Consider the following 20831-nt stretch of genomic DNA (forward strand, 5'->3'; position numbering starts at 1 on the left):
AATTTTTAAGTTAATCTTGATCGTTTTACCTTTGTGAGTACTGTCTATAGAAAAAAAAAAAACGAACCGGATCGGTGCTTGCAACGCGTAGCTGTTACAGTTAATGCCCAGAGCTCCCATTCAGCTAAAACGGCAGTTATGGGGGCATAAACCTAAAGAGTGTCTTTGTGCCTCTTAACAGACACAAAATGCAATTAAAATGTCTGTCCAACATGAACAGGGCCCTTACATGACAACAAGATGCGTTTAGCAACTTAGCCATTGTTTAAACTCACCTAAATAGTGTTTTAGACAGCTAGCTGTAGTCTCGCGCTGAAGTCCCGTGGGAACTCAGTTGTAGCCGGAAAAAGTGCGCGTGATTTTTTTTCCCCCAAACCACTTCAGCGGAAATCCCGCCCTGCAGCTGATTCTAAGGTTTTCATTGGTCATGTCAATCGTCACTGTAACCTAAACCAATGAAATCAGCTGCAGGGCGGGATTTCCGCTGAAGTGGTTTGGGGAAAAAAATCGCGCACATAGTGCAGGTGGGAGGAGCGTCGTGTTCCGGCTACAACTGAGTTCCCACGGGACTTCAGCGCGAGACTACAGCTAGCCGTCTAAAACACTATTTAGGTGAGTTTAAACAATGGCTAAGTTGCTAAACGCATCTTGTTGTCATGTAAGGGCCCTGTTCATGTTGGACAGACATTTAAATTGCATTTTGTGTCTGTTAAGAGGCACAAAGACACTCTTTAGGTTTATGCCCCCATAACTGCCGTTTTAGCTGAATGGGAGCTCTGGGCATTAACTGTAACAGCTCCGCGTTGCAAGCACCAATCCGGTTCGTTTTTTTTTTTCTATAGACAGTACTCACAAAGGTAAAACAATCAAGATTAACTTAAAAATTCACCGGAGTTCTCCTTTAAGGCGACATCTAGTGTATACATCTATGCACCAGTCTGCGTACACGTCACACAACAGGATGCGCACGCACACTCAGATCACTTGGACGTGGCTGTGTATAAGAGGTAAAAACGATATAAATATTAGGTCAAACCGTTCTTGTCTGTCAGTCATATAATGCAGGTCGATGGTCACTGTCTCAAAGAGCATGCACAGAGTCCAAATTAAAACAATTCCCCATCGTAAGTACACATTGATGGCCCAAGACACGAAACGAGCGGTTTGTGTGAGAAAACGAACAGTATTTATATCGTTGTTACCTCTTGTACACAGCCACGTCCAAGTGATCTGAGAGCGCGGGCGGATATAGATATATACACTAGATGTCGCATTGGCTACGGTTTCGTTCCAATGAACTGCCGTAGACAAGGCGACATCTAGTGTATATATCTATGCACCAGTCTGCGTACACGTCACACACCAGGATGCGCGCGTGCACTCAGATCACTTGGACGTGGCTGTGCATAAGAGGTAAAAACGATATAAATATTGTTCGTTTTCTCACACAAACCGCTCGTTTCGTGTCTTAGGCCATCAATGTGTACTTACGATGGGGAATTGTTTAATTTGGACTTCTCTGTGCATACTCAGGTACAATACAAAGGGGTCATATAATGCCATTTTTGTACAAGCTAATATGATTTTTTAGGGTCTAAATTAAAAGTTTGTAATATACTTTAATTAAAAATTCTCATTAGTATTGTAAGAAAACACTAATTTTACCTGGTCAAAAACAGCTCTGTTTTCAGCACGCCATTTAAGTGCATGTGTCTTTAAATGATAATGAGCTTTGCTCACCCCGCCCCTCTGTTCTGTGCAGACACCGTTTGTAACACAATAACCATAACACGTTGTTCATTATAAACGTGGGATTATGAATTAAATTTATAACGTCGTACATAGAAAACATGACGTAATGTACCCTGAGTGTAAACAGCCGCATTCATCGTGAAGCGTGCAGCAAGCGATTTGCAAAGATTAATATAAAGATTAATATAAAGGTCAATAAAACGTTACACTCACTTCTTCTTCTGGAGGTGCAGCAGGAACACGAATAGTTGGTACCGATCCTTTTTTCAGGAGCAGCTTCTTAGCAAAACCAGCTTTATACTGACCCTCGTATATAAAGCAGTGTGGTGTGTGAATTGATTCGCGCAAACATGAAAGCATTGACGTTGATCGTGGGGAATATTCCCTTCGAAAACAAACTCAGCCACTGCGTCTTCAGCGGTTCAGATTTAGGAACATCAGCATGACTGCTCCTTATTAAACCCAAGAACAGAACACCACAATCGCTTAGACGCCATTCTGCTCATAGACAGTGCTCCAGTGAGTATCAACAATGACGCGCGGACTATGATGATTGACAGCTCGCTCACGAGCGAGGGCGGGACTGTGTTGAAACGCTGCTGTCAATCAAAAATCGTGGGAGGGGCGTCCGACCGTGTGACGTCACTAGGTCGAACGGCTTGATTTAAGAGATTGGAAAACATACAAGGAGATTTTAAAAAAAAAACACTGGATGGATTTTTATAATTTTATGATGGTTGTGTACAGGCACTGCCAACACACATTTCAATACAATCAACTTGTAAAAGTGCATGTACCATTATATGACCCCTTTAACTAATGCTGTAAACTATGGGAGTCAGTTGTAGCCTATAGGCTTCATAAGCCTACTATTGTCAGGTTTGTGCAGGTTGCTGAAGACGAGGGAACAGAATTTCAATGCAGCTGGTTTATTCACAAACTCAGGTTACAGGAAAATACAGGAACTCAGAAGAAGACCAGGAATTCAGTACACACAACCATACATGGACGAGAACCGACAAACACTGAGGGAGAACACAGGGCTTAAATACACTGGGGCTAAAAGGATCATTAACAAGGTGATTGACAGGACACAGGTGAAAGACATGACTAATTAGAACATAGGAGAAACTAAGTAACAGGACTAAACCAAAAGCACAAAAGACAGGGGAAAACTAGATAACATAACTAAACCAAAACACAGAAACGTGACAGTACCCCCCCCCCCCCCCTCCCCGAAGGCGTGTCCTCACGCCGTATAACATCCAAAGGGGTGGGAGGGTGGGCGCCCTGGAGGCTGACGAGGGCGGGGTTGCACAGGACGGGAAGCCTCCAGGGCGCAGCAGGCCGCTCGGGCATCCAGGGCGGAGCTGTCGGTAGCATTTTTTCAGGTGGTTCAGATGAATCAGGCGGTACAGGGGACCCTGTCGGCACAACCGCCATGGTCCCCTTAGAGGACGTACTGCGCCCCCCCAACATTTTAATGGGGAACTTGACAATCACAAAGATTGGCTCTTGGCGTTCGGGACTGGACTCCTTGTGCTCAGGACTGGCGCAGGATCAGCGGGCTCTGGGCTGGGCAGGATCAGCGGGCTCTGGGCTGGGCTCTGGGCTGGGCAGGATCAGCGGGCTCTGGGCTGGGCAGGATCAGCGGGCTCTGGGCTGGGCAGGATCAGCGGGCTCTGGGCTGGGCAGGACCAGCGGGCTCTGGGCTGGGCAGGACCAGCGACAAAGAGGGCTCTGGGCTGGGCAGGACCAGCGACAAAGAGGGCTCTGGGCTGGGCAGGACCAGCGACAAAGAGGGCTCTGGGCTGGGCAGGACCAGCGACAAAGAGGGCTCTGGGCTGGGCAGGACCAGCGACAAAGAGGGCTCTGGGTTGGGCAGGACCAGCGACAAAGAGGGCTCTGGGTTGGGCAGGACCAGCGACAAAGAGGGCTCTGAGCTGGGCAGGACCAGCGGATTGGAGAACTCGGGGCTGGACGGGACCAGCATATCAGGAAACTCGGGGCTGGACGGGACCAGCATCTCAGGAAACTCGGGGCTGAGTTTATGGGCTGTAGCTGATGTGTGTGCTGTCCACACACACAAAACAGTCATGGATACCACAATGAGCGCTGTGTCTTCCAGAGCAGACTCAAGTGCAGCATGAACAGTCTCTGGCAGGGCGGACAACACATGCTCAGATTCTGGCGTGCAGGCGACTGGTTCTGGCGGGCAGGCGACGGGCTCAGGCTCTGGCGAGCAGGCGACGGGCTCAGGCTCTGGATCCTCTGGGCCGATGAGAGGAGGGAGACTGGTGAAGTCATCAAACTCAGAAATAAGCTTGACTATGCAGATGACTGGTTCAGGTTCTGGTTTTACTGGGCTCGAAACTGGACTTGAATCACCAGGACTTGACTCAGTGGCACAGACGGAAGACTCGGGCTCTGGATCGGAATCTGAATAGGATTCAGAGTCGGACTCTAAGTCGAACTCTGAATCGGACTCTGATGGGTAGACGACTGGGTTTAGATTGCAGAGATGTTGGTGCTGGAAAAGCTGCAGGAAAAGACCAGGAAAAGACCAGGAAAAGACCAGGAAAAGACCAGGAAAAGACCAGGAAAAGACCAGGAAAAGACCAGGAAAAGACCAGGAAAAGACCAGGAAAAGACCAGGAATTCAGTACACACAACCATACATGGACAAGAACCGACAAACACTGAGGGAGAACACAGGGCTTAAATACACTGGGGCTAACAGGATCATTAACAAGGTGATTGACAGGACACAGGTGAAAGTCATGACTAATTAGAACATAGGAGAAACTAAGTAACAGGACTAAACCAAAAGCACAAAAGACAGGGGAAAACTAGATAACATAACTAAACCAAAACACAGAAACGTGACAACTATAATATTGAAGGTAAAAATTTACTGATTTGTATACGAATACTTAAATTAAACTTTTATTTATTTTTATAATAATAATGTTATATGAAATATAAACATTTAAATGGTGGCTGTCATAAAAACTTGCCAGATTTATTCAAACATGCATTAAATATTGAAGAACATTAAAAATGATAATGAATATGTAATATGGTGCATATATTTAGCAAAATGCTCCTCTCTAGAGTTAATTTTTCTAGCTGACTGACGAGTTTATGGTCACTGGATATGGTTTTTCTGAGGTAAATGTGACGTTACATGACATTGTTTACAAGCTGATTTACTGACGTCTTTCCACGGTTGAAACACTGACTGAGCGATTCCATGTGACATGATACGGACTTCGATAAGCTAGGTTCTCTATCTTTTAACACACTTTCAGATGCTCATTCATGTTTATTCCGTGCTGTAACTGGTGTTATTAAGGTGGAAGAGAAGATCATGTGCTTCTCTAGAGCTGAGCCAGAGCGATCTCACGCCACAGCGACAAAACGCTATTTATGTTTTTGAATTTCATAAGAAAATGGACGTAATTTGAAACCTGAGACTTTGTTTCATATCAATAGTATGTGTTGTGTACCGTACTGTAAGAAATTGTAGTCTGCCCTGACGCAGATTCCACTCCTAAATATATTTTAGAATGAGCTCATCCCCAAAATGGCTTAATTATCATAGACATTAACCCTCTGAGGTCTGAGGGTTTTTTGGGGTCCTTGAGATGTTCTGACATGCCCTGACATTTGTGCTTTTTTCAGTTGCTTATAAACATATTAATGGCAAAGGTATAATTACACTCTATTTAGCACAAACAGGGCTACCATAATATGTGAGCAACATGCATGTACATGTTTGTATTTTTGAGAGAATAATGTTTATGCATGGTTATTGAAAAAACTAAAAACTAAAGTTTCTGAAATAAGGCCACAAAACACATACTAAATACGTGTCAATAAGACTTTTGACTAATTGATGTCTTTGCCTAGAATTTTTTCTTCAAAATGATGTGAAAATCATCCTGCCCTTATCATTCACATAACACAATACATTGATTTAAATCTTGTAAAACACTTTTTGTTTGTAAAGGCAATATGCGCAAGGGGCGTCAACCATTCAACAGCATCATGCATATGTAGTGGTTCACACCTCAGGAGACAATGGGGCCCGCATACTTAATGAGCCATTCATTCAGGTGTGTCACCTATAGCCACAAGAAAGAATGCAAGAGCAATATATATACAGTATATATATATATATATATATATATATATATATATATATATATATACAGTATATATATATATATATATATATATATATATATATATATATATTCTACCAAATTGGTTCACAGTTGGAAGCATGTCAATTTTTTTTTTTTTTTACAAATTTTGCTTGCAAATTGTATAATATCCAAGGAAAACATGTCTATTAATTGTGCAGTTAATTCTCATACTGTATTTTCAGTTTTGGAATATGTATCCTCTCCCCAAATTTGTCAATAATAAAACACAATAAAAATTATTTAAAGAAAATGCTTATATTTACCTTTTAAAATTTGTTTACATCTACCTTGTAAATATATATTTTTTTTATTAAAAAGGTTACAATTACAACAACAATTGAAGTGTAATCTTTCTTTGTAAAAACTAAAGTATACATTTTATCATACATATTTCAAACTTCGAATATAGCCTACATTGACAAAACATACTATATTTAACATATTAGCAAAAATTGGCAAACATGTTTGAGGTGGCAGATATTTTACAGTAAAAATGTGTAATCTATCCAAAACTAATCAACGAAATGTTGTCTTTCATATGTCTGTAACATAGGTCTTTCGTTTTTATTATAAGGAATATAAATGTTAATTTGCAGTTTAATACGTTGCTTATACAAATACATTTTATTTCAACAAATTTCAATCGATTTTACTCAGTATAGCTAAATAGTTTGCTAAAAGCAGATCATTTATTCACACACAGAAACGAAATTCAAATTTAAACCGTCTTTTTGCGAGTTGTGGTAAACAGCGCATCTCTGCCGTTCATTCATTCACACAGAAACGCGATTTACTTGAGAATGAAAAAAAAAACTTACTACATTATTCCATCCGTTGCTCCTCGAAATACCAGCACTTCTGAGGTAAGTTTTCCATTATTATTATTCCTCACAGCGCTGCGAGACAGTGTAGACAACTACACTTATCTGAATAAACTTGATGTGTTTTCTCGAGCTGATATGTGGGCGTTCACAGTTTGTATGGGATCGTCTCAGTCATTTGCGTTTGAATAGCGCGCGCTCTCCGTGGGCGGGGCCGATTATAACGTAATGAGATGAGATGAGCTCGACTGGAATCGCTCTCTTTTAATACAGATTTCACAAGATTAGAATATTTGTTTTTTATATAAATTACTTCATTTAAAAGAAGAAAATTCAAGCTTCATGCCTGTGTCTCTGTATGCCTGTTTGACTGAGTATTCGCTCAGTTATTGTTAATTTTCGGACGCGTTTCAGAATGGACTTCACTGGCAGAGAGAAGGCAGAACTCGCTTCGTGTTTATTTTTCTTTATTTGGCAAAAAGCACAACACTTTGTTTTTATTGTGAGTATACACAAAAATAATACACATTTAACAGAATCGATTGATGTATGAAACTCCTATGGAAAATCAAAGTCAACAGAGTATTTATGAGTTTCTTTTACATTGACAAAAAAAAAGCGAGCTGGTATCGCCGGCGATACCGTAGACCTCAGGGGGTTAAGGCAGTCAAGTTATATTGTTTCTTGACCATTTGGGTTGATCACATCCTGAGCAAATGGTAGTCAATTGTAGAATGGGAATGGGTGTGGGACACAGAGAACCTTCTCAGACAATGGGGTGTCTCAACTTCATTAACATACAGACCACAGCTGTTACAACAAGGGCAACTTAATTTACATTAAGGCCCTGTTTACACGAGAACGCTCGCGGGTGAAAACGTAAAAATATTTTATCAGATGTGCCTTTCGTTTAGACGCCGACTGCGTTTTTGGGGCTTAAAAACGCAAAAAAGTGAAACCACCCTCCAGAGTGGAAATCTTAAAAACGTTCCACCGTCGCATTCCCGTCTAAAGGGTAAAAACGCAAAAGTCTGCTAGACAGTGAAGGCACCGATCACCGGTCCATTGCCACCTAGCCGCCTGGAGTGCATACTACATCGAATTTCACACACTTTTGTGTCACCATATGCACCCATAACGCTCGTCTAAACGCAGAATAAAAAAGTGATAACGCAACGCCACTTTTGCGTTTTCTCTTCAGATCGTTTCCGTGTAAACATAGCCTAAGAGTTGTAAACTGTAACAGGATAAAAGGTGTAAGATCTGGATGTTCTGGGTTCATTATGACGCCGGTGAACCCAAGGTGCTTTGTGTACCTTGCCACTGCTATGCTGTAATAAACTTCATTTTTGAGATCTTCGACATCCACATCATTTTTTATTACATTGGCGAGCCACCCAGTGAGGAATTTCCAACAAAAAAAGTGGGGAAAGGTAAGAAAAAGCTGTTTTCTTTCATTTATGCTGTTTTTTTTGTCAGGGAACCCCCTCTTTTAAAAAAAATATAGAAAGGAAAATTTTAAGGACAGAAGAGAATTTGGTTTATTCAGTATTAGCAGGAGGAGTTGTTAAGCCTATTCCGTACAATTTTGTTTAAGATTCTAACGTAACTGAATAAGCCCGAAGCAGTGTGGTGGCAGAGTTGTATTGGAATTGTTGTTTCTAAAGTAATTGAAACAAAGTGCTTAAGTGTAAAGTTTCTAAAGTAACTGAAACTTGGTGTTGGTTTCTTATAATTCTGTTAAGATTCTAAAGTAATTGAATCAACCCGAAGTAGTGTGGTGGCAGAGTTATATTAGATTGGTTGTTTCTAAAGTAACTGAAACAAATGTGTGTTTCTAGCATACTTGAAACCGATTGTGAAGTTGTAATAATTCTGAGGAAATTCTAAAGTAATTGAATAGACCTGACGCAGTGTGGTCACAGAATTATTTCACAACTATTGTGTGTTAAAGTGTAGGCTAGTGAGTCTGACGCGCCGTGACTCTGTGAAGTTTAAAACAAGAACCCGAAGCAGTGTGGTTTTGCCCGACGTATTGCGGCAGTGTTTTAAATTTGATAAATATTGTTTAAGCCTGAAGTGCTGTGGCCAAGTAAGTTGTTTTAAGAATATAACATAAAACCAGACATAGTGTGGTTTCGTCCGACGTACTGTGACAGTGTTGCATTTCTTAACTGTTTTGCGTAATGAAATTTAAAGGTCCCATGACATGCTACTTTTTGTAGGCTTTAAAATAGTCCTTAGTGGTCCCTAGTACTGTATCTGAAATCTCTTTCCAAAAATTCAGCCTCGGTGCAGAATTATAGCCACTACAAGCCAGTCCCAGAATGAGCTTCCTTCAGACGGGCCGTTTCGGTGTCTGTAGCTTTAAATACTAATGAGGAGGAGAAAGGCGGCGCAAGGTGGAGGGTGGGTGTGGCCTTGACCATCTTGCGCAACGGTACCATCATACATGCATGTTTGTTTATGTTGGATATAGCAATGGCACGAAGACACGCAGTCGTTCAAGCATTTCAGTTTGACCCAGAATCTGATCCAGATGGAGAAGCAACGGATGAAGAAGTTACAACTCAGCGGCTCCAGCAGGACGTTTCCGAATGGTTAGTTTAAAATATTATGTCTGGATACGGTACTTTATTCGGATGGTTTACAGTTATCATCATGTAGGTAACGCGAACCTACTGTTGCCTTTTCAGAGATCTGTAACGTCTGTAATTTATCTTATTACAATTACATCAAGCTCTGCGATCTTGAAATGCGGATATCGCGCGCGCCATATAACCAACAGGAAAACGGTTATCCAAATAACAAAGAAGTGTACAACACTCGCGTTACAGTATGTGTAACTTGATGCTGTCTACCTTTACATTAGCAAGTAACTGCATAGCTGCATAGCTAATGTGACAGCCACATTCTACGTGTAAGAAGCTAGGTAACCATAAACAGTAAAGCAACACACTTATATATAATTTGTTGACTTACTTGTCCGACGTTCAGCAAGCCCAGCTCTGTATTGACCATTCGATGTTCATTTGTACATCCAATTATTGAGCAATTATTATGCTTCGCTCGCTCAAAAGCCATGATATCTCTCGTGGACAAACTAAAATTGCGCGCGCGTTCCTACTTCCTAGCTCATTTTCTCATGGGCGAGAAATATTCTCTGGGCGGGCAAAGCAGAGAAAGGGGAGGTAACATTTCTCCTTATGACGTCATAAGGAGGAGATTCAAGATCAGCCCGGTTGAGCTTCCATTTTCTCAAAGGCAGAGAAAGATAGCAAAAGCTCGATTTACACCGATTAAAATTTTTAGAAACTTGGGGACCATATACAGGCTAGGGGAACTCATATTAATGTTAAAAAACCTCAGAAAGTGGAAATTTCATGTCATGGGACCTTTAAGGCCCAATGGATTGTGGCTGTGGTTAAGTTTAGAAGCCTCAGGTAGTGTGGCTATTTTGATCATTTGTGTTCGAAGTACTGGAGCTGTGAATATTTAGACTAACGGATATCTTAAAGGAACTAGATAACGTGTAGTCATTTAAATCAGACTTTGTGAATAACTATTAGATCACGAGATATTTTAAAGCTCGATAAGACTTTTGAAAATGAAAGATATGATTGTTAAATACATCGCTAAATACGGTTCTCAGGGAATGTTTGACGGAATAGAGAATATTGTTGATAAACCGTACAAGTGGGCTATCTCTAATTTTGAAAATGATTATTTCTCGTGTGGATACAGTTAATATGCTTTACATTTATCACTACATCAAGTGTCAATAATTAGAATCAGACACAGATTAGTGGAACATTATTAAAGCGTAGTGCAGAATTTTATTCAGCCCTTAATGCATAATCATAATTTGATATAAAATCTTTGTATTATATCACTGTATTTCTGGCTGTTCACATTCTCCTTTCTATAACACTTGTGTCTTTTTTAAAATGGTTTTATATTGTGGAGTTTGGTTTGGTTTGCTGAGTGCTGATGCGGTTGCATGTGCATTAACTGTTAATGATGTTTAATGCATCTTTGTTTGGTGTTTCTGGAGTTAATTCAGGCTATAATAGAACGCTGAGCAGCTCATAAACACCATCATCTCCTGATGAGCAGCGTCTTCAGTCTTCAGTCTGATTCCCGGTAAGATCATGTCGTCTCATGTGGGAATTATTGTGTCATTGTGTTTCAGCCTTTATTCAAACGTTAGCACATGTTGTTCAGCTTGTTGACTCTCTAGTGTGAGAAATGAAAGAAATGAAGATGGAATTGTTTAAAGCAGGTTTGGAAGTTGCAGGGAATCATTTGAATTTTGAAAGATATTATGAACCTACAAATACACTCCCAGATACATATACACGCACACACTTACACAGAGGCTGAAGCGCAGAAGACGTAAAGGACGGAAGAATGCCCATATATGGGGAACGATGTCGACACCAGAAGCCCCCTTGACTGAGGCAATAGAAGGTTGAGGTCATATGCTTTAGTTCCTCTGGTAAAAAACCAAGAAATTGCATAAATGTAACCCAGTTCTGTATAAATATGATTGCTTTTTGACTGTTAGTTGTTGCATTTTTTATGTTGATGTCGTGTGCATCCCTGGGGAGAAATCAGCTCTCTTCCAGTTCAGTTTATTAACTGAAAATTCTTTCTGCTTAAATTGCTCTGCTGTATTATCTTAACTTGAAGACCTCGGATGAGGACAAGTTATTTTTTACATCTATTGCTTGAACTGTTTATAAGGTAAATAGCCTGTGTAATTCTCCACTCATACAGGACTGCCCTGTTGAGATTGGATAAGCTGAAGTATTATAATCTGTAACCTCTTGATGATTTGCTACAAGTATTAATCATTGTGTAACCAGTATTTTTATCGTTTGTTCAAATACATTTTTATTTTATAAAGACAAACACTGTTCAGTTTTACTTCAGCTTACAAAGACAGTTCTATAAGTAATAGACAGAGTGTTTTATTATATTTTGCAAGACCAAGGACAACGAAGGATCCAGGAAAGATTCTGCTGGAGGGTAAGCATGAGTTTGATCAATAGGCCTAGTTGTCAATGATTGTTATTGTTGCACGAAGGTGTAGGGACACACCTAGATTTACTGGTATAGGCTAAACAAGCTAGTGAGGATTTAATCCTATTCTGACCTGACAGCAGAAGACTACCTAGCTACTTCCATACTAGGGGTTCTTCAGGAGATGAGATAAATACCAGATCTCACCACAAAGTTTTCTTTAAGGTCCTGTCGGAACCAGTTTCCATTTCAGGTTCTTGATATTCATTTGATGATGATGATGTGATCAGCTCATAAACTTCATCATCTGTTTCCCAGGTGAAAAGGAAATGTATTTAAATTGTGCTTTTTTGGACATACTTAGGCTATGTTCACACTTAGCGTCTTTTTTGACAAGAAAAAGTTGACAACGGCGTTTTTTTAGCAAAAAAAAATGCTGGCAGCGTTCGGTTACAAATAGCAGCCGAGCGCGTCTTTTGTTGCTATAACTAACACGGCTGTTAACTGTAACACAGTCTCACCCCAAAACGTCATATACTGACGCGTCTTGACCATGCGTCAACATACGACGAAAGGGGTACCCCCATAACGTCCATATGTGACGATTCGGGTTATGGGTAGGTTTAGGTATGCGTTAGGGTACCGCTAGGAGGCGCTGCTAGTGCGCTTCTGTCTGCGTCTCATATTGACGTTAAAGGGGTACCCTTTTCGTCGTATGTTGACGCATGGTCAAGACGCGTCAGTATATGACGTTTTGGGGTGAGACCGGGCAACAGTAGCCTAGTGCTGTGTGATGCAAAAAATGTCGAGAAAGAGAAAGTTGGCTCTTGCGTTGGCTTTTGAAGTTACCGGGGAGGAGAATGTCGGGGTCACAAAGACGTTTGTGGGTGCACGACAGACAGTTGTTCTTGTTGTTATGGAAACGACAGGTCTCGCTACTCGCTTGTCATTGGTCAGCTGTCAAAAAGGCGCTTGACGTAGGGCGTTCTTTTCAGAAAAGTTGAACTTTTTTCAACTTAAAAAGACGCTCTGAGCTGCAGAAAAAGACGCCGGCGGTGGCGTCTAAAAAAGCGCTCAGGACTTTTTTGAAAAAACGGTTTACTCCATAGAGTTATAATGTAGAACAGACGCTGGCAGTTTGAAAAAAGACGCTAAGTGTGAACATAGCCTTAATATGTTTAAATTATACTGCATATTAAATGTATTATTTTGAAACAACAGTATATTAAGTGTATTTCAAGATATGCTTAAGATCAATTTTAAGTTATTTGCAATATATTTTAATATATTAAATTGTGCTAAAATGGAACCACTTCAAGTACATTTAGTGCATTTAAGTGTATTTCTTTACAGTTCATTTAAAATATACTTTCATATTTATTAAACTACAGTTATCATATATTTGAGGCTTAATTTTAATGTACTTCAAGAACATTTCAATAGCATTTCAGCTCATTAGAAATATATTAGCATTACACTAATAGTTTATTATAAAGCTGTTTTAATCAGTATTCAAAATGATATATTAAAAGTGCACAAATAATTAAATATAAATGTGAAGACACACTTTGAAATCAAGGAAACTTTAATATACTATCTTGTGTACATTGCAAAATAAATACCCTAGAGTACATTAAAAGTACAGCAGCAGATATAATCTCTTGAACAAAATACATTATAATAAAGATCAGTGACATGCTATGGCAGAGCTATATTATACACTTTTGTAGAACATTTCTGTTATACCTGTATTACTGAAGAGTACACTATGAATATTACATCACTCAATAAATAATCCATCCATCTGAGTTTGATCATCATTCTGAATATGATCTGGATGAAGTCTGACATAAACATGATTTTCTCAGCTTTTTGCTCAAAATGTTTTTTTTATGAAACTTTCCCAAATTCAAGTGATGTTAAAAAGAAAAACTTTCTTTTAATATATTACATGTTCAGATATTCATACAACAAAATATTCTGTGGGCCGTGAAGCTTTAGTGAAAATGAGCAAAGACACTTGCGGGGAAAGAGTTATAAACGCTGAGTGAACTTTAAAAATGAAAGCATCAGATATAAAGCGTTCTCAGATTACTCCAGTCGTCGTAGTTGAGCCGAACCGTTTGTGGAAGTTAGACTGGTTTTTCACTCAAACCACCATTGTTAGTTAATCGTGTCTTTAAGGTAATTACAGTTGCACACATTGGATCAAATAGTTTGTCTGTAATCTCAGGCATTTCCTACATTAGATCCACAAGCTTTAAGATGTGTGTTTGTACAGTGTGTGCAGTGAATGAAGAGCTCTTTAAACACGGCAGTGGAAACTTGTGAAACATCTGTCAGTCTGTGTGTTGCTCCACAAACTTCTGCTTTGACCTGCAGACGAAACACACAATCCTGTCAGTAACGTAAGTTCTTCAAGATTTACTCCTAGTTTAATAAACCATTGTACACTTGCAGCTGTGCTGGACTGAATATTCAGAACAACAGCATTCTTGCTTCTGTGATATTGTTCAAATGGAGGATTTCCAAACTTTAATCTTACATTTCACGTATTTCAAGCTTTCTAACATTACACACATCTCCTCTAAAGAACATGTAAAGCAAACTGAGGAAACTTTATTTCAACAATCACACAGAAAACAAGTTATGTCATATATTTTCCCTAATGTTTTTAATAAAGTATTAAATAGTAATTGAATGCATGTTTTTTAAACTAATGACTGTTTTTTTTATTTAGTGTTGCCTGTCAAGATTTCATGAAACAATGGCAGAACAAAACGCCAGCAGCAACAGATCAAGTGGAGTACATTATGATCAGATGTGGGAATTGTGCAGGAAACTTCGATCTACAGACCCATTAATTATCATGATAATTTCAGCCATTGAGATTCTAATCATGATCTTAACTCTGTTTGCGTTGTGTGCTCTTATCAAATCTCATCGCTCCACTCCAGTGTTTGTTATTCATTTGATTCTTTCAGATCTCATTCAGATCATTTGTAGATTAATGGACACAATCACAGGGTCATGGAAGGTGAATAATGCATATTATTATAGTTTGATTGTGGGTCTGTATTTTATGGCATGTGTTGCTTTTGAACGATATCTTCTGGTTTCTCATCCCATCTGGTACAGATCTCATCATTCACTAAAAGTCTGCTGTGTCGTTTCTGTGATCATCTGGTTTGTTCCTCTGATCATTGCAGTCATACACTTTAAAGACGTTAACTCTCTTTGGCTGTCTGGAATGATCGCCTGTTTAATCCCCTACCCAATAATCATTCTGTGTTTTGTTGGCACTTGTCACGGTCTTTCACGCGCAATATCACTTACTTCTCTAAAGCGCAAGAAAATTTTGGGCAGTTTGTTCCTGGTGCTTCTGACTTACACTTTTCTCATTCTCCCCTTCGTAATCCTTACTTTTATATATACATCTGGTTACGACAGTTACAGTTCACTGTTTTATATAATTTGGCGTTGTTCTGAATATCTCGTGTTTCTGAACCCACTGGCTGACTGTGTATTGTACATGTTCTTGAGGCCTGATGTTGGAGGGTTAATGAAGTCTGTTCACTGCTGTTGTAGAACTGATGTTGGAGGGTTAATGAAGTCTGTTCACTGCTGTTGTAGAACTGACACACATCAGAGTTCGACACACAGCCGGGACGAACACTCTCGAGACAGTAGTGCAGCGTTTGCCTGCTGTGTTTCAATGCAAAAGCCTGCGTCTCATTCACAGACCGCCTGCAGTTCAGTTTAAACATCTGCACTCAATAAATGAAGTCAATGTCATTCTTCTCACTGCACACACCCTTCCTTTCTGTGACATTTAGGTTTATTAGAGATAACTCTTGACTCATAAAACTCAAAACTCAATTGCTCTGTTTGCGCTCCATTAAACACATACGGTAAACAGAGTTTTATTAAAGATGTATTGATGTGCCGTTGATGCTTCTGCTGACGTTCTGTATCAGCAGGACTTTATCATACGATGGAGAGGAGGGTTGTATAAAGCACGGTTTATTCTCATTAATTCCCCCGATAGACTGACAGATCAACAACATCAAGTAGTTTAATGTCATAGTCTTGCTTGTGTTCCTAATGCATGTACATTATACTCTTTTACCAAATAACTACTATTCACGCTATTATTAACAGCACTTGAATATTGTTAGTTTAACTTCTATTGTTCTCCTCATTTGTAAATCGCTTTGGATTAAAGCGTCTGCTAAATGATTCAATGTAAATGTATTAAAAAGATGGTTCACTCAAAAATGAAAATGGACATAATGTACATATGCCCTCATGTCGACCAAAAGCTGGATAACTTTCTTTCTTCTGTGGAACATAAAAGACAATATTTAGAGATTTCTTTGTCCATACATTAGAAGTCAGTGGACAGTTTCGGGTGAACTATCCCTAAAAAGACTTGATTTAAAGTGCACAGAATATATTAGAAGAGTACTAAGTTTATATACAAATATTAACCAGAGCTTGCATGGAAATCAGAAGAGAGTTATTTGTAATATTGTTGTGTCTTTATAGAAGTGTTTCATATCGAGTCGAGACTGTCCTGTATTCTCTCTTTTCTATCATTAATATAATTAAAGAGCTCTCAGTTCTCCTGTATGTGTTTCTGTCTGTGACCTATAAAGCTCCGTATTAATTACAAGGTATTGCTACTGACTTATAAAGCCCTAAACGGCTTAGCTCCAGTCTATTTAACGGATCTTCTATCGCCCTATAATCCATCGCACTCTTTAAGATCACTAAATTCAAGGCTTTTGGTCATACCTAGGATATCCAGAACCACCAAAGGAGGGAGAGCATTTTCACATTTGGCTCCAAAACTCTGGAATAGTCTTCCTGATACTGTTCGTTGCTCAGACTCGCTCTCCCAGTTTAAAACTAGATTAAAGTCGCATCTCTTCAGCCAGGCATTCATATAATCCCACAGTTCAAACTACAATCCGGCCTCTAGCTCATAAATGCCAGAGGAGAACTGGCCCCCGACTGAGCCTGGGTTCTCCCAAGGTTTTTTTTTCTCCATTAGGTCACCTGATGGAGTTTTAGGACACCATTAGGTCACTTGATGGAGTTTTTCGGTTCCTTGCCACTGTTGCCTTTGGCTTGCTCAGTTGGGGATATTTGGGGGATATTTAATTTAATTTGATCAATCAATAAATTCCTCTTGAAACAAACTTTGTTGTATTATTTTAATTTAATACTGTGAAGCTGCTTTGATACAATCTGTATTGTGAAAAGCGCTATACAAATAAACTTGACTTGATTTGATTATTTGACAAATAACAGCTGAGTTGAACTGAGAAGGTCCACTTCCAAAAGAGAGAATCCACTTGCTCGAATGACTTTAATGCAAAGACTCCACATGGAAAGAGCTCTCGCTCCGCTACAGTATAAGGCCTGGTTCACACCGGACGCAGAAGCGACGCGGAAGCGGCGCGGAACAGAGGCCGCTTCCTTTCGGCGCCCATGTTAACCTATGGTGTCGTTCACACCAGACGCGGAGCGCCGCGGCGTGCCGCGACCGGCCCGCGCCGTGAAGCGCCAGTTTCGGCGTGTGGTCTATTTTTTGCGCGAGCCGCGAGTGATCCGCGTCAATTCCGGCAGGAAGTCACACCAATAAACACGAGACAATCCGGTCAATTGTCAAAATATAAGCAATTTTCAAATTAAAATGCCGCGAGTGACAACTGCGAAGCAATAGATATAGGGCAAGGGCTCTCCTCCTGTCTACTCGCACTGGGAAACAGGAAGAGGAAAATAGATTTAATAAATTTGAAGAGAGGATGTATATTTCAACGGTATATCTACACTACTACTGTCTACCATATTCTCTCTCTGGCTGCGTGTGTCTCGACAACGGATTAATAAAAGAAGTGTACAAACTTCTTGGTTACAGAAACATGGTGTATTCATTTTATGAGGTTATTTACTTACCCATGATGTAAAAAAATAGCTCTGAATAAACAACAACTGAGCAGAAGCGTTTGTCGACCTCCGCGAAGAATACGCGTCTGTTGTGAACAGGCAGGCGCCGGACCGCGCATGATTTTCCGTTCGGCACCGCTTCCGCGTCCGGTGTGAACCAGGCGTAAGCCTTATTCCGCCTCTCCCACTGTTAATAAAATGTTTACAATTATCATACAGTTTTATAAATGTTTGGTATCCAACTGTCTCTCTCTGGTAACATTTTTCATATATACTGGGTAAGATTAATGGTACAAGTTATCACCATCTCATACATCTATTTTGTAACTATTTTAAGTGTAACCATAATTATATTTTGTCACTAAACCTTTTCAATTACAACTAATGTGCTAACTAGTTTTGATTTGGTATTGACTTTGAAGTGCTACTCTAGTAATCATGGACAGATTTACGATTTCTTATACTTCAAATCAACTCATACCTGTCAGGCCCGGATTAACACCGTGTAGTGCCCCTGGGTGACCACATTTGAAGTGCACATAGAAATGAGTCACACACTTCATGTCCCGAGATGACTTTTCAAACTGAGAAAATTGATCTCTGAGTGTTGCCACAAACAAATGCAGAGATTCTAGCAAACGCTGTGCAGTATCTAAGTTTATATCACGCTTCTGCAATGTGTCACTTGTGGCTTTGAACCTACTCAACACAGTATCCCATAGATTTGTCATTATTCCAGTCTCCAATTTATCAAGTTTATTATGACAGAGCGCAGCAGCCTCGCGCTTTGTGTAATTTTTTTCCTCTGCATCTGTGGCGAACCTTCCCAAGGCCTCTCTTATTGCACTGTAGTTTTCTCTCAAAGCTTTGGTGGAGTCCGCTCTACAACTCCATCTAGTATTTGAAAGTGGTTAAAGAATACAGCTGATCTTCAGATCCTTGTTGTTAAAGGGATAGTTCACTCAAAAATGAAAATTGTGTCATCACTTACTCAACCTCGTGTTGTTCTAAACCTGTATGGGTTTCTCTGTTCTGCTGAACACAAAAGAAGATATTTTGAAGAATGTCGGTAACCAAACAGTTGATGTGTCCATTGACTTCCATAGTGGGGGAAAAAAAATACAATGGAAGTCAATGGACACATCAACTGTTTGGTTACCGACATTCTTCAAAATATCTTCTTTTGTGTTCAACAGAACAGAGAAACCCATACAGGTTTAGAACAACACGAGGTTGAGTAAGTGATGACACAATTTTCATTTTTGAGTGAACTATCCCTTTAAATATCCGACTCCAACGGTGAGGGGATGCGGCACAAAACGCATACAGTGACTGAAGAAGATAAAAAAAATCACTCGCATCTTTACAGCTGTTGTCAATGCTGTTTACACCAACAAGATTAAGCAAATGTCCAGCACAAGGCACATAATGAATCAGAGGGTTCACTTTTTTCAGATGTGCCTGAAGACCGTTATATTTGCCAGCCATATTACTGGCGTTGTCGTAACTTTGTCCCCGGCAATTTGACAAGTCTAACCCCAGGTCATGAACCATTTTTATAACGCATTCAGTAAGACTTGCTCCAGTGTGGCTGTGAATAGGCTCGAAACCAATGAATCTCTCCACCACTTTCCCTTCCTCGCTGACAAATCTAAAAACGAATGTCAACTGGTCAACGTGAGACATATCAGGGGTTGAATCTACGATGACTGAGAAATACTTAGCATGCTGTAGTTCGTCTGCAATTGTTTACTTTCTCACCCATCAAGCAAATTAACTCCTCACACACAGTGGATGACAGGTATGATGTTGTCCCTCGTCCATTTTGACCATACTGTTCTATGTGTTGTCTTAAAAACGGATCAAACTGTGCAATAAGTTCCAGTAATCCAAGGTAATTGCCATTACTTGATGAGCACAAAAGTTCATCATCACCTCTGAATGCTAGGCCTCTCTCACTCAATAATTTAATTACAGCCACAATGCGCCTCAAGACCTCCTTCCAATATTTTCCCTCTGCATCCCTCTGCCGCCTGAGCGAAGCATCCACTGTGCCCACATTCTTTGATCGGCGCAATAAATCCAGCATGCTGTGCCTGTGGTTTGCACTCTTCTCATGGTCTGAAGTTCGCTCAGGATGTCTCCAGTCAGAGAACCCAGACGTAAAAGCATTACATTGTGAGGATAGCAGTTTACAAGCAAAGCAGTAAACCATACCTGCTGATGGTGAGTAAATTACCCACTCTCTAGACACTACCTCGTTGTTTGGGAGGCAATAATGCAATAAATCATTGGTAAGTGATCGCGTTTTACTTCCAATACCGATGTCCCGCACAGATGCTGGGTATTTAGGCGCCCTATTCTGATAGGCCACAGGACCTTGAGAAACAGCAACTTCCCTGACGTGGTCCATGATAGCTCCCCATAGTTCAGGGTCCGTTGAGATGGTAAAATCCTCTGGTGGCGCCGGCGACTGCTGCACCCGATCCTCCGAACTACGTGTACTTATAATTCCATCAATCTCGTGAGCCCCATCATCCTCGCCGTTGCCTCCACTCTCCAGCACCTGGTTATCGCCTTTGCTCACATTAGCTGCTTCAGTCGTACCGGTTGAGGCATTAGTTTCGCTGCTGCTAGTGCCTTCTACTGGTGATGCTGATGTCTCGGTCTTTTCTTCATTTCGAAGAAAAAAACTTGATATCGCTGGTACTTTTTGAAGGGTGGCTATGTGTCGTGTTATTTTCTTTTTTTTTAGTTTATGTTTGGCACAACCGCTAAGCTGATGCTGCCAATCCATTTTTAATTTAATATTATAAATTGGCGGGTTCGACTCGGACTGGGGGGAGGGGGCAAATGCACTGTGACCTGACCCAATCGCAATTCTCTCTGTATATATTGTATCATTAACTGTTCATTTTGTATATGCATCTCTTCCAGCAAAATAATATATATATACAAAATATGAAACATATTTTAAAGTCTTGTCATTATCTTAATCACTTGGTGCCCCCCTATTGGTTGGTGCCCCAGGGCACTCGCCCAATCCCGTCTATGGATAATCCGGCCC

At 40.2% G+C, this 20831-nt stretch overlaps 1 long non-coding RNA gene across 1 annotated transcript; it reads left to right on the plus strand.

The window, feature by feature from the left end:
- Window positions 1–11333: 11333 nt before the first annotated feature.
- Window positions 11334–15604, plus strand: LOC309502047. The gene is made up of 3 exons (XR_014207090.1): window positions 11334–11815; window positions 14091–14217; window positions 14550–15604. It is a non-coding gene; the product is annotated as an uncharacterized lncRNA (long non-coding RNA).
- The last annotated feature ends 5227 nt before the right edge of the window (window positions 15605–20831 follow it).

This window comes from Leuciscus leuciscus (genome assembly GCF_965113295.1).
Source record: "Leuciscus leuciscus genome assembly, chromosome: 6".
Taxonomy (NCBI): Eukaryota; Metazoa; Chordata; class Actinopteri; order Cypriniformes; family Leuciscidae; genus Leuciscus; species Leuciscus leuciscus.